The following is a 27,819-nucleotide window of genomic DNA, read 5'->3' on the forward strand; positions in this document are numbered from 1 at the left end:
GGGTTTTAGATGGTTTTTGTTTTGTAGGTTTTGTTTTGTTTTTTGTTTTTAATGCTGTGAATACAATATAATGGCCAAGAGCATTTTGAAAATCTTACAAGTTTTTGTGATCCATCTTTATCCGTCTTTAAAGGCCAGGTTTGCTGTTCTTAATCACTAGAAACAATTCCTAGTCTTTCAACAATTTGTAAATTGACAAACTTTTTATCAGCTGCAAATCATCAGCCTGGCAGCTTTTCAATCAGTTTGGTTCCCCATCACCTGCCTTCAAAGCACAATGTGGAGACACACTTCTTAGTTTCTCAGAACTGTGTTTTATAACCAGTCTTTTAAGATCAGCTGGTGGGCCTGTTTTAGCTGCTCTAGATGACAGCTTTTATGAGCTGTGGTTGAACAATGCTCATTTCCAAGAAGGAAACATCTTAATAGCTCCTTTCTGTTAGGTCTGCCTTGTTTATTTTGATGTCACTGAGAATTGCACTAAATGGTATTTTTTTGAAAGGGAGATTTAACAGTCGAGTGAGCTTTCATTATTTCCCAAGCAATTTTTAGAAAAGCTTCTATGGTAGATGGAAATTGTAGATCCAGAGCCTGCTCTTGCAGCTTACTCTGCATATAGTCTTTACTTGAGTGTCTGCTCCTGACCGAATTCAGCGGTATTGCTTATGTGCATGAGTAAGAGATGCAAGCTCATTTTCCTTAATACACAACATTTAGTTGCTCAGCATGGAGACAAAAGTCATAGATATTAAAATGCTTGGCCAGGAGTTGATTGCAGCAGCCTGTGATTAAAGCCTGTATACATATTGATATTTGTATTTATGCTGTTTTAAAAGTATCATGAAATTTTAATTGTGAAATTAATAGTAAAAAACTCTGTAACTGGAAATTAGTATCTCAGCTGGATGGAAGCCAAGGGACCTAAATAAAATCCCCAGTTACACTTTTACTTCTTTCTAGCCAATAACCAGCTCTGCTTGTACATGAGGAATACTTTACATAAAACTGAATGCATGACTGACTAGCCATAGGATTCGGGTAAGGAAACCTGATTATAGGAATAAGGAAGTCAAATTCATTTTTAAAACACAATTAGAATTCTGATATTTTAACAGCATCTTAACCCTATTTTAATGTCATCCCAATAAATGTTTCCAGTGGCTTCATTTTTTCTATGTTTAATAGCAATTTATACTACAAACAGTAAAGCTGAAAGCCTTTTTGTGGGACAGAAATATTACCCTGCCTTGATAACTTCATGGATGCTAAAAGGGAAAATACATTATATCCGATGCCTTCCTGCCTATGGTAAAAATGAAAGGTAGGTCCATCTCAAACTCCTCAAAGTAATCCACTGTATCTTATGCCATTAACAAATATCCAGAGAATAATTGAGAACTATTATTACGCGGGTCTTCCAGATACAAGACAAATGCTTTACCACTGAGAGGAGGTAGTGATGTCTTTATTTGAAGGCAATAGAGCTTTGTGTGTCTTTTACTGTTTACCCAATATTCCATAAAGCCAGCAGTCACTGGTTAATGCAACACAATAGATACTGTATCACAAGAAATGGGGACGTTAAAATATTTATATGTGACATTCATGACTATGAATATTCTAGTGGAAATTCCACTAAGCTCTTTTAGAATCCTTCAGCTGGTCTCTGCTGGTTTTTCCTGGGCAATGCTAGTTTCAGTGAGTAACTCCAAAGACCAGTAGATCTGCTGCATGGTCCGAAAACTTAATTGGATCCATAATGAAACTGAACATTTTTCACTTGAAGTTTCTCTACCCAAATGAGTATAGAGATGCAATTCAATGTTGCCACCATTTGGTTGCCATGATCAGAAGAAGCGTGATCCAGTGTCCATTAGAATCAACAGAAAAATCCCCATTGGCTTCAGAGGACATTGGATCTGGCCCCAAAGTTTTCCCCCACTTTATAGCACCTCTCACACCAGCTCACAGTTTGTTTGTGCCTTGAGGTCTGACCTTTTAAAATCTCCCTCTGGTTTTTCCTTTTTGAAGTATAGTAGTTACTATGGAGACGGTGGTGTGGCTAATGTGTGTGGAGCTTTTGTACTGATACTGACATTTGCATAAGGAAGCTGGTTTAAGTTGAAAAGCATGCCATGTGTGAAATACAGACTGGAGTTTGAGAGAGTTTTCATGAACATTTATGCAAACATGTTTATTTTGCATAACTGTGATAATTACAAGAGAAGTACTAGGCCAAATACAGAGATAATATAAAAAGACATTGTGGCAAGGGCCCCTCTTACCCAGGCCACTGCTGGGGCCAGCCTCTCGCTCCAAACCTCAGGGGTTGGGGTTCGCAGTGGCTGTCTGTGGGAGGGAGCCCAGCCACTCCTTCTGGGACTCCCTCCCCTGCTGTTTCTGCTCCAATGCTGGCATGACTCATTTTCAAACTTTTTGCTCTCTGTCTCTTCTTTACCTGTCCTCTCACTCTCCCCCACAATTTTCAACTGTGGAGGCTTTTAAAGGCCTTCAGCAAGCCAGCAGTGAAGTCAGTTGTCCCCAATCTGCCCAAGCCAGCTCCTTCCCAGTTGCTTCTAATTGTCCTGCAGCCCTCTGCTTCTATTTAGCTGGTCTTTTACCTTTTAGGGGCTGCTTTTCTCCCCCTCTGCAGCAGCCCTCTGGCCTGATCCTGCCACAACATCTAAATTACACAATGGTAAATCAGTGTAAACTGAGGTAATTTATATTCAGAGAGGGTGGAAGGAGAGGGTATGACAGGAACAGCTAAGCAGTCCATTTTACTCAGAGCTAAATCTGGGGTACCACCACTAAAAATTCAGTGGAGATACACCAGATTTCTTACACATGTGTAACCAGGAGAGGAATTTGGCCTTAAGACTATTATCTTACACTTTTTATATCCTCCTGTCAGCTGTTTTCCTGCTACAACCTGTCCTTTTATCCCTACAGTATTTCATACACCAACTTCTGCTGCATTATAGTTGTTGTTCCTTAATATGTGTATTGAAATAGTCTCTGATTGAGATCAGCCTTACACTGTGCTAGACATCCCACATGCTGGTGGTAAAGGAGACATACTGCTCCTCAAGATCTCTGAAATATTGGTAATGCTCTTGGTAAATTCAGTAGAAAATTGACATTACTGCCAGCATTAGTCACTACAGTAGTCTACAACTTGGACTTGATGATGGCAAGAATCAGTAACAATACAGATAATTTTATCTGTGTGAAGTGAAGTATAACACAGGAAAGGCCACTCTCAGAGGCCTTGAGAGAAAAACCTATTCTTGCTTACAGACAACCCCCTAAGCTGAAAAGTATTCTTTCTGATAACCATGCCACACAACCACATCATAAGCGTCCAGGAACCTGACCCTGCAACCAGAAAAGATGCCAACTCTGCCCATATATCTACACTAATGAATTCATCACTGGAGCAAAGAACACTAGACACAAAATCAAAGGGTCATTTGACTGCTCATCTAGTAATTTGATCTACGCCATCAAATGCCAACAGTGCCCCTCTACTATATATATTGGTCAAACTGGATATTCTCTTCATGAAAGAATCAATGGATAGAAATCGGATATATGTAAAGAAAATACTCAGACGCCAGCGGCAAAACATTTCTGTTTACCTAACCATAATCTCACAGATCTGAAGGTGGCGGTCTTGTCACAGGCCAGTTCCTCAAGTCAAATCCACAGGGAAAGCTTGGAATTACAATTCATATGCAAATTCAATTGAATTAATTATGGACTCAATCAAGATTTGGAGTGATGGAACCTTTATCATTGAAGGTGCTAACTACTTTGTGAATGGTATCCTTCCTGCCTTATCCATCCACTGACTTTCATCTTTATCTACTCAGGTTTAGCACCCTTTCTCCTGATACTTTTTGCATAGAGGTAGGGGGGGAAAGAACATCTTTCTTCCCCTCCCCCCCCTTCTCCTATTTATTTTGAGTTTCCTTATCCCCTAATCATAACTCCGGTAATCTGAAGAAGTGGGCTGTGCCCATGAAAGCTCATGATACCATTTACATGTTTTGTAAGTCTATAAAGTGCTACCAGACCATTTTGTTGCTGTTATTTTTACAGGAAACAGAGGCACTTTTGCTAAAGATCTGCTGACTGACATCTGAATGATGTACTGGAAGAGGTCCTTAGCTCATTGGAGTCCAGGGGAGTCGTCCAGGGGAATGATTTAGAGGGTTTTAGATCAGGATCTAATAGATCATGGAGCTTTTTAAAGAAAATATACAATGGGAAAAAAGCATATTGTGTTTAGGATGGCGTTGGTATTCTTCACTTCCTGTCTCAAACTGCCATGAAGTGCTGCTCTACACACTTGGACAGCTGTCACTTGCCATTCCAAAGGCAGCTATGTTTTATTGACAAGCAAAGTGATTTCTGTCCCAGAAACTGATTTGTAGTGCACCTTTGGAATTTGTTCTCAATAAGGCTGCTTATTAATACTGTTATTTTTCATTTTTAACACCCTATATGAGCAATTATATGTGTTAAATAATAATTTTTTAAAAAATTTTAAGAGTATTCTGGGGCATCTGGCATTGGCCACTGTCAGAAGACAGGGTACTGCACTAGATGGACCTTTGGCCTCACCCAAATGATCTTAATGCTACCTCATATTTTATGGCTTTAAAATATATTTTCTTATGATAATGCTATTAATTTAAAGGGAAAACTTCTCCATGACATACCTTAACAACATGCCTCAGCCGAAGCATGTAGTAAAGCTGAACTAGAGTAAGAGTTGGTGCATTGCAGGACCGGAATCAAAATGTAAAGTTTTGATGAATTTTTAAAAGTATTCTGTCCTGCGTAGATGATTAAATTAGCCTCCTTGCAACATCATCTGTGTTAGGAAAAAAAAACTCCCCCCCCCCCCCAGTAAAAAGTTTGGCCAGGCCGCTCTTGCTATAGTGGGCTGCAGTACTCCTTGAGAGAAACCAGCCGCACCCTTCCTGAATACCATTGCCTTTAGAAAAAGGGAAGGTGTGAAAAGGGGAAAATAGCTTCAGACTCTCCCACCCATCACCTTGGCATGAGAACTGCGGGGCTTACCTGGTCGCATGAAACCTGCACAGTTTTGGCCCAACCCCTGGGACACAGACCCCCACTTGGTGACCGTTGGGCCGTATATGGTAATATGCAAGCGTGGGAAAGCGATGTGCAGACTTGGGGATAAATACCCATCGCACAGTTCGCTCAAGAAGGTCTTCGTAACACACATACCACCGTGCATGTGCCTTCCCATATACATCAAAGCACTGCCAGCCTGATCAACCAACCAATCACCTCCCCGACTCTCGGGCGTAACCAAGGCCTTCGCAACTGAACCGATATCTTTGAAATGTTCCGTGTGCTATGTAAGTTGGTATGTATGATTTGATTTTCTTTGTTGTATAAGCTTAGTGTTGTAGTTGGTTTTGGTAGTACATAGAGTTTGTAGTTATCACTGTTATTTAATTAGTGCAGCTGGATATCTTTAGAATAGAGACTATTCCCCTTACCATTCCCATCCTTATATTTCTGACACATTTAACTAGAAACCATAGAATAAATATAATAAATACTGTAAATTCATTCTGACATGGTCAAATAAAAATCTTAGACTAACTACTATAAATTCATCACTGTCGTAAATAAATATCTTTTATTTGCTAAAACGGTCCACCTGGTTCTGTCCTTCTCCCCTTGAGTATGCATCATCGGACCTGTGGCTCTCACGACAATCTGCTAGTGCTAACATGTTTCATTCATGGTTCGTTCTCTCTCTTATCCTGTCCTCACTGCAATATAGTGTGTCTTCTGTTTGAGTTGTGCCCAGTCTGTACTGTCTTCTATTTTAGACTAGCTTTTATCTGTATGTAACACCCTTCCTTCTCCAGGTATCCAAAGCTGCTTTTCAGTATACTGAGTGATGCTGAGAGTGTAGGTACTCTGTCCATTGCTGGCTCAAAATAGTTCTCAAACAGGTGTATTGGCATCTCCTCTCCTAACAACAGCCTATGCTGTCTATGTCAGTAATTATCTCCATTTGCTGAAAAAATGTGATATATAATCTTTGCCTACTGGACTCACATATCTGTGGAGAAGGCTAAGGGATAAAAATGGATCAGTTCAACTGCAAATAAAATTGATCCACCTCTGCCATGGAACTCAGCTGGTGTTTAATGTTCCATAGCAGAACCATGCAGCAGTTGAGAACTTCACTGACACAGCAGGAAGGGGGCAATACCATAGTTTGCTACACTTCCTCCTGTGCTGCTGCTGGTGGTGGCACTGAGGTAAAGCTGGGCTCCTGCTCTTTCCAGCCCCCAGCTTGGAAGATAGAGATGCCACCAGTAGTGGCACAAAAGGAAGAGTGACAATACCACGCCACGCCACCATTCCAAGAAAGATGTGGATAAATTGGAGAAGGTCCAGAGAAGAGCAACAAGAATGATTAAAGGTCTAGAAAACATGACCTATGAAGGAAAACTGAAAGAATTAGGCTTGTTTAGTTTGGAAAAGGAAGATTGAGAGGGGACGTGATAGCGGCTTTCGGGTATCTAAAAGGTGTCTCAAGGAGGGTGCCTCAAGGAGGAGGGGAAAAAAATTGTTCTTCCTGGCCTCTGAGGGTAGAACAAGAAATAATGGGCTTAAACTGCAGCAAGGGAGGTTTAGGTTGGACATTAGGAAAAAGTTCCTAACTGTCAGGATGCTTAATCACTGGAAAAAGTTGCATAGGGAGGTTGTGGAATCTCCATCTCTAGAGATATTTTAAGAGTAGTTTAGATAAATGTCTATCAGGGATGATCTAGACAGGACTGGGTCCTGCCATGAGGGCAGGGGACTGGACTGAATGACCTCTTAAGGTTCCTTCCAGTCCTAGTATTCTATGATTTAATGATTCTGCACTGCTGCTGGCAACTGCATTGAGTACTGAGCTGGGTGTCCTGCCAGCAGCTGTCACTCTCTAGCTATGCAGCTGGGAAAGCAAGTGCTGTACCCAGCAGTGGCACAAAAGCAAGGGTGGCCAAAGCAGACCATGCGGCCTTCTTTCTGCGCTATTGCTGGTGGATCGGTTGCCATCTAGTCTGGGCACCTCACCAATTGCCAGCACTTCCTGGCTACCCCGTTAGAAGGCAGTGCCACTGCCATCAGTAGCACACAAGAAAGTGAGGCAATACCACACCATGCTACCCTTCTTCTCCACCAGTTTGAAAGGTAGAGCTGCCATGAGCAATGGTACAGAGGGAAGAGTGGCAATACAATACAATGCCACTTTCCTTTTGTTCTGCTGCTGGTAGTGGCACTGCCTGCTGAGGTAGGCACCTGACTAATGGCATCAGCTCTGCACCACCCCTATCCCCACAACAGCAGCAGCATAACAGTGCAGTGCAGAAGGAACGGAGGCGATTCCAAATTTGTCAATTTCAGATGTTTGTCTGAAATTTCATGATGTTCTAACTGTGTGGGTTCTGACCCAAAATAATATTGTGTGTGTATGTGGGGGGGAAGGTATTTGCAAAGTTGTTGTGGGGCGGGGGTCACAAGAATGCCACCTTCATCTTCTGCTTTCAGGGCAGAGCTAGAGTAGGTTTCACCCTCATTTCTTCACTGCCTCTCAAGTCGGCTCTGATCTCCCCACCAAGAGTGGCCATGTAGGGGAAGGACAACTTTTGTCTCCCCCCAGCCTGGCCAGAATAGCAGCTGGGTGACTTAGCCCCATGGGGAGATCAGATTTCACCGTTCAGGGCAGAATTCGTAGTCTGTGACACATTGTTCATAGCTGTGAAATTGATAGGGCCTTAGTCAGAGTCTCAGTGACCTTCTTCCCCATAATGGTCTGCACTCGATGATAGTTTCCATTGGAATGTTCTGGCAATGCTATGGACACCAAGGGGAGGTCTGCAATTCATTGTATTTGCTGTTTCATTTCTTTCCAGCATCAGGAATTAAGGGCTCTGGCAACCTGTGTTCAAGTTCTGGTGAAAAAGGCACGATGAGGAGTCCCCCTTGGTCTTTTCAAGTCTTCAGGTGCGTGTGGTATAGCCTCTTTTTCATTTCTCTGCCCTGGATGGCGGTTTTCATCATCTACTGCCCTTGCCTTGTTTATAACCTTGAATGATCCTTGCCACTTGGCCAGCAATTTTGACTTCAAGGTTGGCAACAACACCACATGCTCTCATTGGGTTGAAATTCTCACATTTAGGCCCATTGTTCTCAGCCTGCTCCTGGCTCTGAGATTACAGCACATTCTCCCATAAGAAATCTGCAGGGGCTCTAGGCTTCCCCCCTGACAGAACATGTATTATACCACATTGTGCTGGTTGTTCCTGAGTCAGGCTCCTCTCATGCCCTAGTGGAGGAAATCTAGGATCCTATGTGGCCAAATGGGAGAGATTGTGGCTTCAGCTATCCCAGCTCAGTGGGGCTGGCAATCCACTCTACATACACAGGATGGAAATCCACTCCGTACTCAGGCTTGTCAGGAGGTTTGGCCTCTTTGCCCCTTGCTGGGGGGCTGTCCCTGGCTTCTTTCTCCTACCTGCTCCCTCCTCCTTAGCAGACTCTGTCTGCTGCCCTGCCCTTTAATCCTCCCAGCTGCTGTTTATCTGCCAGTCAGCAGTGGCTGGCAGTACCTGGATTAACCTTTTAGTTTCTGAGCTTGTGTGGGGGCTCGTACACCCCATGACAGGTTCCCTTTGAAACTCTTCCTCCAACTGGAGCAGGTTCTGCAGGGGTGGTGGGGCAGGAACTCAGCAGCCCAGGCCTCCTTTCTAGCCCCTCTTGGCCCAGTGTGGGGTTCCACATCCCATCAGAGGCACCATAAAAGACATGTCTCCTACAGAGCCTCGGGCACCTGGTGACAGGGTCAGATGGAGTGAAGCTGGTGCAACACTGTGATGTCCTCCTGTCTCAGGAGAAGAAGGATGTTTCAGAGCCTTGGAGGCCCCAAAAATCGGGGAGAACAAATGGCACCCAGAAATAGACTTAATTTCCTCTTTAGTGACCTCCAGTGCCAGGACCCGCCTCTCCATGTTAGAGGGAATGGAGATTGGAGCCTTTCCATCTCCCTATGACAGCTGTTCATTAGAAGCATCTCATTGTCAGATTTCTCTGGTTTTGGTGGCTGTTTCCTTCCATTCCCATTGGGTTACATCTCTGGCTCCACAGACTAGCAGGGCTCCCAACAGTGCGTGGAGTATCTTCGGTGGAGGACAGACCAACAGTTGCTCATAATCATTATTCAGCAAGTTTTTGAGAAGAAATGGCACATTAAAGAGAAGGTGGAACTGCACAGAGACAATAATTGGAAAGAAGCAGCATGATCATTCAAATACCTGATTGCTTGTCTTAAAAGAGAACAAAGGGACCTGGGTCTCCCCTGTTAATAGCCACCTGTTCAGCTATGTGCCTTCTCCCATACAAGTTGGGTCCTGAGCACCAGCAGCACAGCCAGCCATGTGCCCTCTACCTGCTCATTTGCTTGCAGCCTGAGGCTGGAGCAAGCAGCTGCTGCATTAAGAAGCTGGTGGTGTTTAAATCATGCCTGCTCTAGCTCTCCTACATCACTGACTCCCTGCAGTGCCCTCATTCCCAGGGAGTGATCCCTGCAGCTGAAGCCAAGGAAGTCAGGGAGGTCTGTTAAAGCCACGGAACCCATGACGTCTGTTACAAATTTGTATCCTTAGTCATAGTGGTTAAAGCAATTATTGCACTGTTTTGTAAAGCAGCTTAAAGCTGGTATGGCCAACTATAAGAGGATCTCGCCACCAAAGTAGAGTCCTAGAGTGGCATAGAGCTCCTGTGACACCTGTCCTTTCCATAACAGTGTAGGGCTGGAGTGAAAGGGGCATTGACAGGACAATTGGACTGGTAAGTAGCTGGCCCAGGTTTGTGGGAGCACAAAATTTGTGTAAAGCCTCTGTCCTGGTCACGAGGACTTAGAAACGTTTCCAAGGAGCCCAGGGGAATTTGATCTCCCACATTTCTGCTGAGTTCCCAGAAAGCTTTTTGAAATCTCCCACAAGCCACTGCATCCCACCTTGCAGTTGTTCTGGAAACTGTGGGAAAGCTGCCCTGTGCAACCTCCACGGTGTAGTGTAGCAGAAGAGAGGACATGGTGCAAAACTGCAACGTAAGCAGCATGGTTATTGCACTATTGATACTGTCCAACCACTTCAGGTCTCTAGTGCATTAGGGTGCGCTGATATTAATCAAGAACATGAACTGGTCAGTATCCAAACTAGAGGCAGAGGAATCAATTTAACTTTACCTGCCTTAATTCTTGCTTGGAGCCATAGGCCACTGTCCTAGGGTCTTTCATGGATGCTCCCTTCTGGATCCTGTGTTTTGACCCTCCAACCCCACTCCGCTAGCTATTTTCTCAATATTTGTCCCCTATCAGGTAGTGGAGCCCCCTGTTTTTGTGGTCCTTTCCCCATGTTGTGAGGGAGGTGCCTTTGGAGTTCCACTGCTTTCGTGGACTTCACATAGACCAGCACCTTTTACCAGAACTAAGTTCACACAAACAAAAATATAGAAGAAACAAAAAACAGGACTATGTAGCACTTTAAAGACTAACAAGATGGTTTATTAGGTGATGAGCTTTCGTGGGCCAGACCCACTTCCTCAGATCATGGGACTGGCCCACGAAAGAACATCACCTAATAAACCATCTTGTTAGTCTTTAAAGTGCTACATAGTCCTGTTTTTTGTTTCAGCTAGACTAGACTAACACAGCTACATCTCTAAAAATATAGAAGTTCCTGGAATCTCATCATTCAATCCAGACTATGGAGAAGTAGATTGTGGTGTACTAGAAACTGTGCTAAAATTATAATCTATGACTTTAAATTTCAGGGTGTTTCCTCGTCCTGCTTCAGGCGAGGTGTTTTCTAAGGAATCTGGGCATAGCAGCAGTTAGTTTGAAATCAGAGAGCGAGAGAAAGAGAGAGAGAGTCAGAGTAAAGTGAGCTGAGTTGTGCATCTGTGTTTTAGGAAGCAACCTGTTTTGTGTGTTTGTGCATTATTGTTCTGAATTTTAAGAAAAAAAGTAGCGTTACTTTGCAGCCTTCTTGCATGAGTATTTAAGTTAACTTCGGTGTGTGTGCTATCAACATAAAACAGTTTTCTTCTAATCTTGATTAACATTGTCAGCCAAGCCTGCTTGTTAAGTCTCTGAGCTTGAGGGCAACAACCGGGACCTTTAAAGAGGTCTTATTTAAAATGAAGTTTTGTAATCATGACAAGCTCCTTATTACAGGACCAGATTCATGACTGTGTAGTTACGATGGCAAGCAGGCTTTCATTGTATGCCATCTGAATTTGCACTTTACATGCATTTGTTTAGACAGAAGGATTCTGGCAGAACAGAGTAAAATAATCGTCTTGCAATGGAGTAGAGCTTATCTAATGTTTATATGCAAATAGTAGAGTTAATAATCTCAAAGAAAACTGTTCCAGTTCTACTTGCCTTCTGGTATTGGCCACTGTTGGCAGACAGGATATTGGGCAAGATGGACCTTTGGTCTGATCCAGTATGGCCATTCTTATGTTCTTGCTTTTGATGCTTTGTCAGTGCTAAAATGCCCCAAATAGTCAGGGTACGGCTAGACTTTACAAGTTTTTGTTGGAAAAAAGGTATGCAAATGCGCTATGCATTTTGCGTACCTTTTTCCGATTATTTTGTCAGAAGAGGCTTTTCCGACATTTGGCCCATCTACACTGGGCCAAATGTTGGAAAAAAAACCTCTTTCAGAAACCCCCTTCTTCCTTGTAAAACAAGGACTACAGGGGCTTCTGAAAGAGTGCGTTTGCTCTTCCACAAAAAAATAAAGCAGAAGAGCAAATGTGTTCCTGGACGTGGTGGAGTTTTTTTGGGGATCTCGGAGGTATCCCGAAAACCCCCCGCAGTCTAGCCGTACCCTTGGATAAAACTCTTGGACTCAGTCACTTATTTGTTTAATAATCATTTTTCCTTCCTGACTATTTTGCTGCTGCTTCTTTCACTTATAATAAATCTTTATATTTAGAAAGGAATGATTTGTGACTGGTCATGGCAAGGTATGTAAAAAAGGGTGATTGCTCATTAAGATCTCAATCTTAATAAATAGTGTTTAGCCCACTGGGCATAAGTCCTACTGGGCTGTTTGTGAATATAGAAAAGCCCATATGCTCTCATGATTCAGCTGTGTATCCCAACTTAAACCAGTTTATGATCCAAGTAAGATTTCTGCAGCTATAGGACAAGGACTTCTTACTGTCCATGGCCAAAGTGTCAGGTGAATCTCCAAATTGCTATGCTCTATTACAGGGGTTCCTAAACTTTTTGACACGGGGACCAGTAAATCCATTCACGAACTTTTGGAGGACTGGTAACGTTCATTTGCATGTTTGCATATTTATTAATCAAATGATGAATATTCAAATAAGTTGTTTCTGGTCCTCCCAAAATCCCCAGTGCCAGCTTTAGCAAAGCTTTTGATATGGTCACCCACAATATTCTTGCCAGCAAGTTAAGGAATATGAATTGGATAAAATGGACTGTAAGACAAACAGAAAGCTGATTAGACCAGGGTTTCCCAAACTTTTTACTTTAGTTGGAACCCTTTTTTTTCTGTACTGTTTTTTGCAGCCCAAAAATATAAACACATACAAAACAAACAGAAAATACCAGACATATAACATGTCTGGTATTTTCTCATTAGGTAAGTTTTACTATTACTAGATGTATCAGTTTGTAGTTTCGAACTGCCTGGCTGACAAATGTGCTCAGGCTCCATGAGTGTGTCTACCAGCCAGACAGTTCGCAACTACTTGAGGGTGTGTGTGTGTGGCGGGGAACAATAGAATCCCGGGCCAGACTAACTCATGCTTTGCAGGGGGGGAGGAGGAAAGGGGGGCAGCGCCCCAAGATCTGCATATGGCCAGATCAGTCCTGCTCTCTGCCAGCCGATTCACTCCCTCACCCCGCTCCCCACTTCCCCCAACCCCCTCCCAAACAGCCAGTTCTCCCCTGCTTCTCCTCCAATCTCCCTTGGCCAGCCCCGCTGCTCAGGTCCAGCCCTCCTTCCGGTGGCCGCTTCTCTCCCCCTCTTCCCCGCCCATCTTCCCCGGCCAGCTCCCTACCCCTGACCTCGTGCCCCCCAGCATCCTTGCTTCCACCAGCCCCACAATCTCCCCATCCCACCCCGATTCCCCTGTCCAGTGCTGCTTCCGGTGACCGGCTCTCCCTAGCTAGGACTCTGCCAGGAGCTGGAACATCCAGCTGCAGACTCTGCCCAGGCCGGCAGAGGGCTTGGGGGACCCAGCGCTACACGGGCACTCCAGGAGTGCAGAACAGCCCAGCAACCACGCTGAGGCCCAGTAGTTTTTTCCTGCAGTCCGGTACCGGGCCGCGGCCCATAGTTTGGGAAACGCTGCTCTATTATAAAACAGCGAATAGTCCTGCAGCACTTTCGAGACTAGCAATAGGACCATTTGCTGTTTTTTCAGTCACAGACTAAGGCAGCTACTCCTCTGGAGCTCTATTATGTTTGAGATGTCAGCTAGGCTTGCTGCTGGAGGTGCGGCAGGGCAAAGGGGACAATTGTCCAGGGCCTAGGTGATTTCAAAGGGCCCAAAGCGGCCCTGCCACACAGGAGAGATTCACGTGCCTCTCAGTTGAGAGGCAGCAGGTGCCCCTCACCACAAGATTGCTCAGTCCTGCTGCAGTTCAGTGCTCCTGAGATCCTCCTGCTAGCTGTGCAGAGCAGGGGCAAGGGATGTGACTACAGTCAGGGTGTCTCTCTGCTTCTGTGCCCCCCGCTGTGCAGAGCAGGGGGGAGGGGATGCAGGGGCTCTGCTTTAGGAGAACTCTGGTCCCTCTATTTGATTCTACTTGGGATGGTGAGTGTGTGAATGCCCTGGCTCTTAAAGAGACAGTGCACTGCTTCTAAGATTTCCCCAGCAGCTAATACATATAATCTCTCTCTCTCCCCCCCCTCTTCCCTTCCCTGCCACGTACCCCATCTCTGCAGAGCTGGGGAGAGGAGACAGGAATGAAGGAGAACTTTAAGTGAGTGTTTTACAGATACAGTTCAAGCATCTCAAGTTTCCCCAACAGCCAGCACACACACTGTCTTTATGTCTCTCTCACACACACAGAATCCCCTGTCCGTCTGTGTCTCTCTCACACACACGTGCGCACACACACTCGCACACAGCATCCTGCGTAAGACCAACTCCCAGCACATACTGATATTCTTGTTGGTGTTACTACTTGCACTTCCTGCAAAGCACAGATATTCTCTGTAATTGTGTTCTTTCACACTGGGCTAGTTTAGTGTTTTGGTCTATGCGATTTGTAATATTTATGTCTCTTACACCTACATTTAATTCTCTGAGCAGTGAGTTCTGAACTGCCAGGCTGGGGTAATGAGCCCAATGGGAACTTATTCAAATATAAACTATATTTAGGTTTTTCTGTTTAGGTGGTGTGCATCTGCACATACCTTGGTGCACAAAACAACACATAATGCTCATGGATGAAAAAACTGAGTAGGAGCATGCCAGCAGTGCAGGAGTAACCACCCAAATATCATGTAGGGAGGCCATTGTCTATGCTGCCCCGAGGCCCAGAATTGCTGCCAGCAGGTCTGATGTCAGCCATTGGTCGCTGTGATCAAGCTTGCCATTGGGGGAAGAGGTAGGAAAGGAGCAAATGCCCCAGGGCTGGGTGATTCAAAGGCATCCAACTCTCCTGGTCACTGCTACCGTGGCTGTGGCTGGAGCTCCCAGACTTTAAATCATTTCCATAGTGTGACACCCCATGCTCTGCACAGCTCTGGGGGTGGGGGCAGATTCTTCTCTCATTTGCATGAGTTGTTTGCCAGTATAACCCTATTGACTTCAATGGACTTCCTCCTGTATTACACTGGGGTTAGTGGGAGACAAACTGTTCTCAGAACATGGTGAGGCAAGGGACAGGCTTAAAGCGATTGTGTGTTTCTGCATTCCCAAATGTTTGCTTTTCGGGTCAAGAGATTTTAAGTGTATCTTTAACTGTGAATTTCCTGCCTTTCTGATTTCTTAATGATACTCTTTTAAGTTTTCCTCCTAAGTTGTTGAGACATATTTACAAATGTAATTCCAATTTCTCAGATTTTTTTGATCTGGAAATCTCCTTGGGCTCTTTAAAATCCATTTTATGAATGGTCCTCTAACTCTTTTCTGTGTTAGGCACACAGAAAGAAGGGATTGGAATATATTCCTCTTTACATTGGCAAACTATTAATGTAGTGCAAGCCTCCTACTGGATCCTAGCAGGTAAATAATCTCTTCAGGAGCCCATCCTGGGTTTATAACTTCCCCAGGGATTCCAAGTAGCAAGCTCCACAACAGTAGCAGGATTCCCACAGCAGTTTTGTGATGCTTTCATGTACAGACATGTCAGATTCCAAAATACCTGGCCAGTTCTGCTAGAGCTCTGATATAGGCAGTCTGTGGCTGCCTGTCTGAAGTGCCTCCAGTACTATTTCAGACTTTTACAAACTGCCTGGGCTTCTCATTAGATTGGATCAAATCAAGCAAATCTAACATTTTCCTACCATACTTGCACAAAATACCATTGCTGCACTAACTCCATTCCCCAGGCAGGCAGGACAATACAAACCTGGAGATAATGGAGTGATGAAACTGGCAGAAAAGTGGTAGGAAAAAAAATCTAAAATATAAGCATAGAATTTTCATGAACTTTCATATCTGATAAGCACATTCTCTAGCTACCCTCAAGCCTTAAAAAATTCTCCTCTTGTAAAGAAAAACAGATTAGAAATTTCAGGCTGGTTCATTTATCTTTAGCAAATAGGGGTGTGTATGTGTGTTCACAAGAGAGGGAAAAAATCAAATTATAACAGAAAATTAGTTAAACCTTAACTCTTGCTGCCATTGCTCCATAAAAACCATTGAAACATTTTAGAGTGGATATTTCCAGCACTAGAAGTGAAATTGGATCCTGATCCTGCACTTGCTGTGTTGGGAATGTTGCCAAAAACTCCTTTTAAAAAAAGACATTCCAGTTGGAATATGTCACAGGTTATTCTTGCTCACAGCTCTGATGGGTCTGAAACTAGGGAATGGAATGCAGCTGTCCTTCCCACACAAAGGAATGGCCGGTTTAATTGGGCTCATGTTACAAACTAGGAGAAAATAAACACACAGGTAAGGACCACATTGCACATATATGAGAAACAGAAGTAAATGGAAACAGTTCATGCAAGTAGAGAGCTATCTAAATTCTCATTTAACCTGGGTTGAAGTCACTGCAGTGCAAGTATTAGTTTATTACTTGTATTTACTTTGACTGAAAAGTTCATGTTGTTGCTGGGAAAAAGTAGAAAATGTCAAGAACAGAGCTGAGAGTGAGGAATACGGGCAGAGACACAATGAGTGGTGGAGAAAGGTCAGAGTCCAACCAGTCAATGAAGAACATTAATAATAAATAACAAAGGGCCCATTCTTTCCTCTCCTGGTAAAAGAAACGGTTAGCTACCTATCATAACTGTGGTTCTTCGAGATGTGTAGCTCAGGTCCATTCCATTATACGCCCACGTGTATGGTTGTTGGAGATTTTTGTCTTGGCAGCATCCTCAGGGCCATCTGTGGTGCCCTCTGGAGTGCTGCACTCATGCAACAGTGTGTTAGGCACTGCCAGCCATATGTCCTCACAGGTCCTTCTTGCCAACAACTGACAGAGGGGCAAGAGGGTGGGTAACGGAATAGAAATGAGCAACACAGCTTGAAGAATGACAGAGACAAAAAGGTAGGGAACTGTTTTTTCTTCTTCGAGTGCTTGCTCCTGTCAATTCCATTGTGGGTGACACATAAGCAAAATACTCGGAGGCGGGCCTGGAGTTCATAGACTTGCAGATTGGAGCACTGCTCTGCTGCAACCAGTGTCATCTCAAGCTTCCTGGGTCAGCTTATAATGTGAAATGAATGTTTGTACAGATGATCAGGTAATGGCCTGACAAATTTCTTGGATCGGCACCTGAGCGAGGAAGACTGTTGAGAACATGGTGTGCTAGTTCAGTGAGCTGTCACTAATGCTACTGGGGGCACCTTTGCTAGGTCAGAACAGTAGCAGATGCAGGCTATGATCCACAATGATATTATTTGGCTAGACACTGGGTCGCCTTTTCTCCTGTCCACGACAACAATGAACAACTATGTTGACTTATGGAATGGCTTTGTTCAATCTATGTAGAAAGCCAGGGTCCATCTGATGGCCAGAGTATGCAACCTGCATTCCTTTCCCATTGCATGAGTCTTTGGACAAAGGACTGGGAAGTAAGTGTCTTGACCAGTAAGGAACTGGGAGACAACCATGAGCAGAAAGGCTGGGTGAGGATGCAGCTGGACCTTGTTCTTATAAAAGACCATGTAAAGCAGTGGACAGTGGGCTGCAGACATTAGCTTAAGAGGAAGAGAGAGAAATACCACCGCTGAACAGGCTACCAGGTATTTGCTTTTGGTGTGAGTGAGTTTGCTCAACTGTTTGAATTTTGATTCTGATTTCAGGTGATTTCAGTTTCAGTTACTGTGGCAGTTGGGACTGTGTGTGGGGGAGTGTTTGCTCCTTTGAAAGAGGATAAGGTACACTGAGTAAGGGCAGTACAGACATGGGCTGAGACACAGAGGCTGCACCTGCATTGGCACTTCTTGAGTAAGTCCTTCCCGTTGATCTCCAGCAAGTTGTGCCACTGGGGGCTATGCAATGCTACCTTTATGTGTATCCAAAGTATGGGAATATATTTAATACCAACTATCACCATCCTCCTCCTGACTGTAAATTAATCAAGAACATCCTATATGGCTGGAGATGATCTGCTATAATTACTCTTTTTCATGACTTCAGTGTTCTTCAAGGATAGCTGCCTTCCCTGATTGACTCCCATGACTTAGGGTGTGTCTAAACTACCTAGTTTTGTCGACAAAAGTGGACTTTTGTCGACAAAACTATACCAGCGTCTACACTACCGCTGACTTCTGTCGACATAAGGTCGACAGAACTCAGCAGTTTTGTCGACGCTGGTATACCTCATTTTACAAGGCATAACACCTTCTATCGACAGAACTGTCGACAGAAGGTGTTATTGCCTGTAACATTGCGTCCAGACTACGGAGTTCTGTCGACAAAGCAGCTTGCTTTGTCGACAGAACTCAATGTGTCTGGACGCTCTTTGTCGACGGAAGTTTTGTCGACAGTATCTGTCGACAAAACTTCCGTCGACAAAACGCGGTAGTCTAGACGTACCCTTAGAGAGAAGCATACGGAAGACATTTAGATTTTGCCATTAACCCATAGAGTCATGAGTACTTTAGTCTAGTTATACCTTCTCCTAAGGCTGTTCTCCATTCTAGCACTTTGAGTGCAGAAGATGGGGGGCCACAAGGGACTTTGAAATACCCTGCCACTTCTGTTTAAAAACTCCCCAAAGTCACGGATTCTCTGGGCTTGGATTGTTATTTCTGCCACCACCCAAATGCAACAAAACAAAACAAACAAACAAAAAACCTTGAGAACTCAGGCAGAGATGTTAGGGGTTTTTGATCCTGTGGGATGCCCTCAAGCTCTTTAACCCTTTCTCTGAAGAGAGCTTGAAAAACTAATTTTTCTTAATAGCTGGCTTTGCAATCTTAGGCGCACAGAATCTCCTGCCTTCTAGGACACAGGAATCAGATCATGGACTTAAAAGGTGATTTTTATTAACAAAACAAAGAAAACATACTTGCTAAAACATTACTTGGTCGCTAGATGTTGCAAAGTACATGAAAAAAGAAAGGTTAGACTACAGAGAATTGCTTCCCTGGTATTCAAGTTTGGAGAGTTACAATGTAAGGGCATACAGGACAGAGAAGTCCAACAAACCCAAAAATTAAGAAAATAACCAGATCGTGTTTGACTAAACATTCCCTGTTCTACTTACATATCTGTTGTTCCAAAGTTTAGTCCTTCCCTTGAAATGGACGTCTCTGGATATTCTAGGCCTGGCTCCCTAACTCATGTCATGTCTCTTAGGTCTCATCTGGTCACACAAAGACTGGAACAGGAAAGTCACTGCTTCTAATTCAAGAACCTACACTCTAGCTTTCATTGGCTGTCCTGGCTTCCTACCAACTCATTTCCTGTTTCCCTAGCAATCCTGGAGAATCTCTAGGACCCACTGTCTATGGTTTTTACTCTTACAGGCAATTTAGTTAACTGAATGGCTGGAATGTCCAGAAAAGTGTAGTACTCCTCCCATTCATCACACCCCACCTAACCTAAGTCAATGGGTTTTCATGAGTGTAACAGAGGGTCTTTTGTCTGTAATTTTCCTAAAATTAAAATAAATAGGGTAAATGATCTTACTAGAGTACCCCCTCCAGCAGCAATTAGAAAATTATTCCTGTGCTTGAACAACTTCACAGAACGTTTTCCCCTACGACTCAGCAGGAGCAGCAGAATGAAACTGGCCAGTATTGGTCAGTTTCACGCTGCTTCACTTGTTCTTGACAGCACTAATAAGCCAGCTGTGCAAGCAGAAGCAACAATGTATTTGCTTTTGAGGTAGAAGAAAAAGGCTCTGCATCCCTAGTACCACATGATCCACTCAGCCACCCCTCACACATTATCTTAATGTTAATTATTCTGTCCTTTTTCCCCATTCTGGGTCATGACAAACACTGATGATAGGTGATTTGGTTATGCCAGGTGGCCCTCTCTGTTGATGTACATAGGGTTTGATTTTGACTAATGTATATGTTTGTGTTCTTTGTTCTTCTACTTACTTTGATGTCATAGCAAGTTGAACCTTGACTATATTGTAAAGATCATTTGAAAATTATTCTAATGTTGCTCGGTAACTGTAGTGAGTATTAACATGTTAAGTAGAACAGAATGTGATCATAATATTGTTGACCTATGTGCTTGCTCTCCAAGAGCTATACTAAATGAATCTCAGCAATACTTAATTGGCAGACTAAAATGTTCACAAATAAAAATCTGGCTAAGCTGAAATCAATGAAAAATTCTACATTAAAAACAAAACTCTTACACATCTCTAAAAGGCTATAAACATGTTTAGCATTTTCTCACTAATCTATAACTGTTATGAGATTTAGGAAATAAAAACGTATTCCCAAAACAGCCATTCTCTACGTTGCACCCATCCTATGAGTCACACATTCCACCCCTGGTTAGCCATGTTGTGTAGTGGGATGGTTTTATATGGAATGAAAGAATCTAAAATCCAGGGCTGTTTAGCTTGCAGAGAACAACAAGGTGAGCATGACTCTGAGCTCTATAAAACAATGATCAATATGATTAAGTCCTCATGTGGGTCTCTTACTGTGGGGTGAGCAGGGTTTGGGGACCTAGTAATTGGTGGCCAAATCTTAGCCCAACTGATTTCAAGGAGAGCCATGGTGGGCACCATATGAGGTGCTGAGGTATGCTATTGGGGACATGTACTCACATTTATATTTTAAAACAAAAAGCTGAGTCACCACATGACACCAACCATATTCTGCAGCCAGGAGGGAGATGTGCAATTAATGATATTCTGAGTACTGACAAAGTGATGATCAATAGACTGCATTAACTTAGCCATTGCAGGATTTTGAATGCACACAGCTGAGAGGGGCTGTTATTTTGCCACCTCTTGTATGTGGAACTGTGAGATATTACATATGGAAAGAGAAGAAATGCACAGATCATCCTGTCTTGTCAGTGCATAGCCATGATTTCAAAAAGCTGACCAGCTTTTGCACAGCTGTTAAGAGAGTCTATTAATGCTATTAGCATGCTTACTGCACAGATTCTGCCTGCTTTCTAAGTATGCTCTGGAGGAAGTATATTGGTTGAAATGTTCAGTTTTAGCTTTTAAAATACTAGAGGGATCTAAATGTAATGTCATCACTTTTACTTTTTATGTTTCTTTTAAATGTTCTCCATATGCATTTTTCTACCTGTTTGTAACCCATCTCCCAGTCAGAGTTGGCAGCAAAGAACTAGGTTCAATACTTAAGAGTTCCTTTTCAACAATATAGTACAAAATTGGCCCAATCCCCCACCCATTACCCTGGGACAACTTTATATCATCCCTTTCAGAAACAGAGAGTCTCAGTATAGCAAATAATTTTTTAAGAAAAGAGGGAAATCACTTGACATTAATTTGGAGAAACATTACAACGTTGGGGGATGGTAGGCTCGGGGCTGAGGCAGTCCTGAACAGAGATGGAGGTGCATCCCCAGACAGCACCTTTCACCTGCCTGGTGATTCTGTCTCTTTTCCATATGGTTTTTTGAGAAGCAATCCCATTCCAGGCACATCCCATTTTTCTGGCACAACCAAACCCACATCTCGCTTTAAGTTATGGTAAGAGGAAGCTGTATACTGAATGTGATGGTCCTAGCTCTTACCATTTAGGAGGAGTTCTTGAACAAACAGACAAACAGACAGGATCTCTCAAATAGGTAGTAGATAACTACATACTAAATAGTAATTCTTGAGCTTCTGACCTACATTTCAGACCTAGCTGTAATTCAGCTGAAAACAAATACTGACCCAGATCCTTAGCAATAGTGGAGAAATATGCAGCAGAGCTCAGGATAGGGGTTGAAGAGGTAACCTTTACATCCCCCTGATCCCCTGCTAGCTATGTGCCACGCTAGGCTCCTAGTGTAGCTTAGAGCAGCCTACAAGGACCAATGCAGTAGTCAGAAATTAAGGGGCATGAGGAGGCCCCTGCCATGCTGCCTTTCCTTAGCCACCCCCCTTAGGCTGGCAACAACATGGATGGCATAGGATATGCTAGTGCAGCTCTCTGTATACCGTAGTGAGCCATCTAAGATCAGCTATACTGGCTTTAGTGCCAAAATCTGTTGGTGGTACAGCATAAGGGGTCATATATCACAGATATCAGACCTAGGAGCTATTGTGCCCCTTCTGAGCAGGAGCAAGTGTTTGCAAATCCAAAGGGAGCACAGTGAGCATTGGAAAGTATCACCAACCAATATATTTGGGGTTGCTCAACTCGTATCCTGGTGCCACCGCTGGCAGATTGATGGAAATGAAAACTCACTAAAGAGCAACCAAATATCTTTTTTACATCCTGTATAGTCAATGTGAGGAATTTGCTGCCTCAGGCATCTGATTGCTGCTATGATCCTGTCACAGCTCACAGGGCAAAGAGGATCAGTGCCAGGGTGAGTGACCTCCAGAGGACACCTGCATTTTGCAGGGAGTGTTATTTGCCCTCTGCAACATTACTGGGACAAAGTCTAGTATAGCTTTGAATGTTACTATTCTGCTGGAGGCTTTCAGATGAGATATAAGATAAGGTCCTGGTCACATATGGTCAGCAAAGATACCAAGGCACTTCCCATAAGAGGAAGATGTTAGTTCCAATTAGCTAGTTCCTGTTTCATGGCCAAATTTCACTTGAGGTATAAAGATCTGCCAACCTAAATTGCCTTGGTAGTGCTGTGGTGTTAAGAGTTCTGCTGATGGAAAAAAAAGAAATGGCATTTGTGCACTTATTTTGTGCTTCATGATGTATAAGGAACACAGATTCATTTCAGGTTGCTTTCATGACCTATTTTCTTGGATTTCACTGTAGGACTTTCTGGACAACTCTGAAAACTTTCTACATTAAGAGGTAGAATATTGAAAGTTTACATTAAAGAAACTAACTTTTTTTTCATAGACTCACAGAAAAATATAGTGGGAAGGGACCTCAAGAAGTCACCAAGTCCAGTCCCTTGTGCTGGATGGACCATGTAAACCTCCTAGACCATCCCTGATGTATGTTTGGCCAGCCTATTTTTAAAAGGTCTCCAATGACACGGATTCCATGATATGGATTCTATAAGGATTCCCTTGGAATCCTACTCTCGGGCTAAACTATCCTTATAATTCAAAAGTTTCACCTAATATCTAACCTACATTTTGCAGTTTTGCCTTTTATATTTTCCTTGCTAAATGAAATAATTTGCACTTGTCTTTAATAAATTTCATCTTGTTGAATTCAAACCAATTCTCCCACTTGTCAAAATATTTTTTAATTCTAACCCTATCCTCTGACTTGCTTGCAACCTCTCCCAGCTTGATGTTAACCACAGAATTTATACACATATTCTCCACTCCATTATCTAAGTCTTTACTAAAAAATACTAAATAGTACCAGACCCAGGACTTGATCCCTACAGGACCCATTCAACGTGCCTGTCCTGTTTGAAGTAAACCATTGATAACTATTCTTAAAATGAGGTCTTTGTATCAGTTATTCAGCCACCTTATTGTAATTTAATCTAGATGCATTTCACCAGTTTTCTTATGAGAATACCATATGAGATCATGTCAAAACCTTTCTAAAATCAAAGTATATCACATCTCCTGCTTTCCCCATCCACTAGGCTATTTCAGAGAAGGAAATTAGTTTGATTTGGCATGATTTGTTCTTGACAAATCCATGTTGGCCATTCCTGCTAACCCTATTATGCTTACAAATGGATTCTTAAATAATTTGTTTCCGTTTCTTTCCAGGTATCAAAATTAGGCTGACTGGTGTGTAATTCCCCAATTCTCTTTGTACCCCCTTTTAAAGACAGGTACTACGGTTGCCCTTCCCTGGTCCTCCAAGACCTCACACATCCTCCAGAACTTCTCAAAGGCTAATGGCTCTGTGATTGCTTCAGTTAGCTCCTAAAGTATTCTAGGATAGATTTTTATCAGGCCCTAAATTTATCTACATAGTGTATAACCTGTTCTTTCCCTAATCTTTGTAGTGAGGACAAAAGCAAAATCGTCAATAATCACCTCAGTTTTCTTGATGTTATCTGCTGTTATCGTTCCTTCACCACTAACTAGAGGACCCACACTTTCTTTCATCATTGTAGTTAAAGAACCTCCTCTTATTGCTTTTGATGTCCCTGCTTAGATATGTCTCATTTTATGCCTTACCCCAGTTGATTTTGTCCCTACATGCTTGTGCTGTTCTTTTGTACATCTCCTAAGTAGTTTGTCCATGTTTCTACTTTTTATACGTGTAACAAGTCATGACTCACCACCATAGTGCCTCCTGCTGGCCAGTCTGGGAATTAGCTCTTCTCCTGCTGTGGCACACCCTCTGCTTGCCTTTTCCAGTCTGTTGCCTGCCTCCTGTTAGTGTCTCCACCACTTGTCAGGCTCAATGTCCCTCCCAGCCCACAGTGCCCCTTACCTCATGGTACTGCCCTGCAGCAGTGCCCCCACACTCTGAGGTCCTCCCCTCCCAGGGAACTCTAACCCCCTATACCCACCTTGTCTCCGTGACCCACTGCTAGTCATCATCTAGTGCCTGCCTCAGGGGCAAACTGCAGTCTGAAATGGCCACTCATCATTGGCAAGAGGGTGTGGACCTGCTCCCTTCTTCCATCCTGGCTGCCTTCCTGAAGCCCTAATACCTCTCGGGGCTTGAGAGCAAGGCCTCAGCCTGGAGGTTTGCCTGGTCAAAGCTCCCCAGCTCTGCCTACTCTTCCCCAGCACTTCCCTGTCTCAGGTACCCTCTCTAGCTTCCCTGCTGCAATTATTCCATCTACCCATGAGAGTAAACTGCTATTGAGGGAATGGAAAAAACTAAAACTGATATGGGGAATGCTGCACCAAAGTACAATAGGGTTGAGGAACCTACAGCCCATGGGTTGGATCTAGTCCCTTTCTTAAAATCACCAGCTGTACGCTGGCAGGATCACCAGGTGGGCAGAATGGAGCAAACCCCCTTGCCTTGACCCTGCTTTCCATCAGGCTCACCGGGCGGGCAGAGAGGAGTTAGTGCCTAGCAAGTAGAGGCAAGTACAGATGGAAAGGATAGGGAGGTTCCTGAAACTGTACTCTCTGTTGCGGGAGATGGCTCCCTTGTCATTGCTTGCCCACCCAAAAGCTGGAATCCACTTCGTTTTCCTAGCCTTGTTTTTTACTTCTGTGTGGCCCCTGACTGATTTCTTTCTGTGTGTCAATAGTCCCTGATAGAAAAAAGGTTCCCTACTCCTGCTTCACAAAATCAACAAATACAGAAGAACAGAGATCCCTGGCCATAATAGCCTTGCACAATGACTTTGGATGATGAGGAATGGAGAGAACCCTGAAACTTATTCTCAGTAGGTTTTATTGGCCCCTGCTGACTCAGGACGTTCACAAGAAATGTGAGACACATGCTCTGTGTGTTCAAAGAAAATCTCTGCCCACTAGAGTAGTATACCTAAAGAATATTACCAACAGTAGTTTTTGGAGCTGGCATGCAATGATTTCTTGTCTTTCGAAGTTAAAGAGGGTTGGGAACATTTTAGTAGTTTCTGACCATTTTACATGGTATATGCAGGCATATCCCTTCGCTTGAGTGAGCTAGGAAATACATTTTTCATAGTATGGATTCCCAGTTTGGATACTCTCTAACCAGGGTGTGGTTCAATATCTAGGGGTTCCTTTTCAACAGTACAACACAGAACCGGCTTGAGCTCCCTCCCAGTAACTGAGGAAAATTACACACCACTCCTGGGTACCTCTGAGAAACAATACTTCCCCGCTTGCAAGCATAGAGTCTGAGTGTGGAAAAGAAACTTTTAATGAAAGGAAGGAAGTCACCCAACATTAATTAGGGGAAATCCCACAACCAGGACTCATTGACATAAAATTGAGAGCAAAACACCTACCCCAGAGCACCTTAGGGGGAGTCTTCTGCCTCAGGTTCTTGAGTTCTACAAGCAAAAGTTCATTTATCATTCCCTCTCTGCTCCCCAACCACATCCCACTCACAAGGGTTGTCCTTGGTCAGTGAGTTCATCTCCCACCCCAGGGGTGGAGGAGAAGTTACCCTGCTTGCTTTGTCATCTGAGCACCTGCTCTGACACCACTGCTCTATCTACCAGCTACTACTCTGCTCTTCTGGCTGCCCCACCAGCTGCTTGCTTCTCCACTGGCCACCCTTGCTGGCCACTTGCTTCTCCACTGAGATGGTGCCCTTTATTTACACAGTAATGAAAACAGCATGGGTGCGTCTAGACTGGCAAGATTTTGCCCGCAAAAACTTGCCAGCTGTCTACTCTGGCCACTTGAATTTGCACAAGAGCACTGACATTCTAATGTAAGAATTCAGTGCTTCTTGCGCAAATACTTTCACGCTCCCGCTCGGGAAAAAGCCCTCTTGCACAAATGCTTTTGCGCAAAAGGGCCAGTGTAGCCTGGAAGCTAAGATGTTTTGCACAAAAGCAGGCTACACGGAAAAAAGCCCTAGTGGACACTTGGAGGCTCCGTAGCCGCAATCAGCTCCCGGACTTCCTGGTAACCCGAGTTCCCTTAAAGCAGACGCAGGCTGCTGAGGTCACAAGGCAGGAGCCCTTCTCTGACCTCTGGCCAGAGGTCTGCCACGTGGCCCCTGCTGTCCAGCAGACACCCTCAAGCACGATGGCAGCTCCAGGTGGGGATCAGCCACCCGCACCTCCAGTGCAGGAGGCCTCCAGGGCCAGAAAAAGAAGGGCTCCATCCTGGTTCTCAGGGGAACTGGAGGCCCTGCTGGACCTGTGGCAGGAGGAGGAAGCCCTGAATGAGACCCGTTCCCGGCACCAGAACATGGAGATCTTTGCCCGCATGGCCCAGGTGCTCACCCAGCAGAGCCATCCAGCCCAGACCCTGGAGCAAGTCCGGGCTAAAGTAAAGGAGCTGCACCTGGGCTACGTCTGGGCCAGCGAGGGCCAGGGGGCAGGAGCCGACACCTGCCCCCATTACCAACAGGTCCATGCCATCCTGGGCCAGCCAGCACCACAGGGTCCGGACGTCCCCATGGACAGCAGCATGCACCCCCCTGTCACCAGGACCACCGAGGCAGGGGAAGGAGACATCAGCAGTGCGTCGGAGGATGAGGCCAGCACTGCCACCCTGCAGGCCCCCTCTGGCAGCCCCGATGTCTCCCGTGCATCCTCAGAGACCGGGGAAGGATCCACCGGTGAGTGTTGCACTTTGCACTCACAAGGGCGGGGGAGAGGGAGAGCACATCACTCAGGCCACGTGAGCTGCACGCTGTGTAGCATTAGGCAGGAAGCAGCATGTGCAACCACATGCAGCCTGGTGACCGAGCGGGATGTGGCCGCAGCAGGCAACTGCAGGGCACGCCTGGGACTGTGCTGCTCACACACATTCAGCAGGACCAGGGAGGAAGGGTGGATGCCAGCTGGAACCAGCCAGGACCCCAGGGACTCAGGGTAGAGCCCCCACCTCCGCAAGGGTGCAGCACACAGAATGGGCCGCTCGATGCTCCGTGGCCTGGACGGGGATGCGGGTTGCATGCATGCAGTTGGGGAACCCGAGAACAGTGAAGTCAGCCATGGTAGCGTCCACGTCGTGCAGGCGGATGACTCTTGGGAGCAGGACATCATTGATGGTGTGGACGACCTACAGAAGGGTGCAGAGAAACACAGGGGAACACATCACATAAGGCAGGGTGAGTGTGCGCTCCCTTGGCCCCCCACCCCGTGATGCCCTCTGTGCTCTCTCTCTCACACACACACACACACACACCAAGGCCCCCTCGCCCCACGCCCTCCCTCCCACCAGCAGGCCTGTGCAAGGGAGGGACGGCCCAAACCCCTGGGTGACCCAGCCTGGAGTCTTGGCTGCCCCTGGGCATGGAGTGCAACATCCTCCCCCCACCCCATTCCCCACTCCCCCTGGGACTTACCTCCATCACGATGACACCGATGGTGGATCTGCCCACCCTGAACTGGTGTGCCACCAATCGGTA

Source organism: Pelodiscus sinensis, chromosome 2, assembly GCF_052426305.1.
Source record: "Pelodiscus sinensis isolate ZL-2025 chromosome 2, ASM5242630v1, whole genome shotgun sequence".
In the NCBI taxonomy this organism is placed as follows: domain Eukaryota; kingdom Metazoa; phylum Chordata; order Testudines; family Trionychidae; genus Pelodiscus; species Pelodiscus sinensis.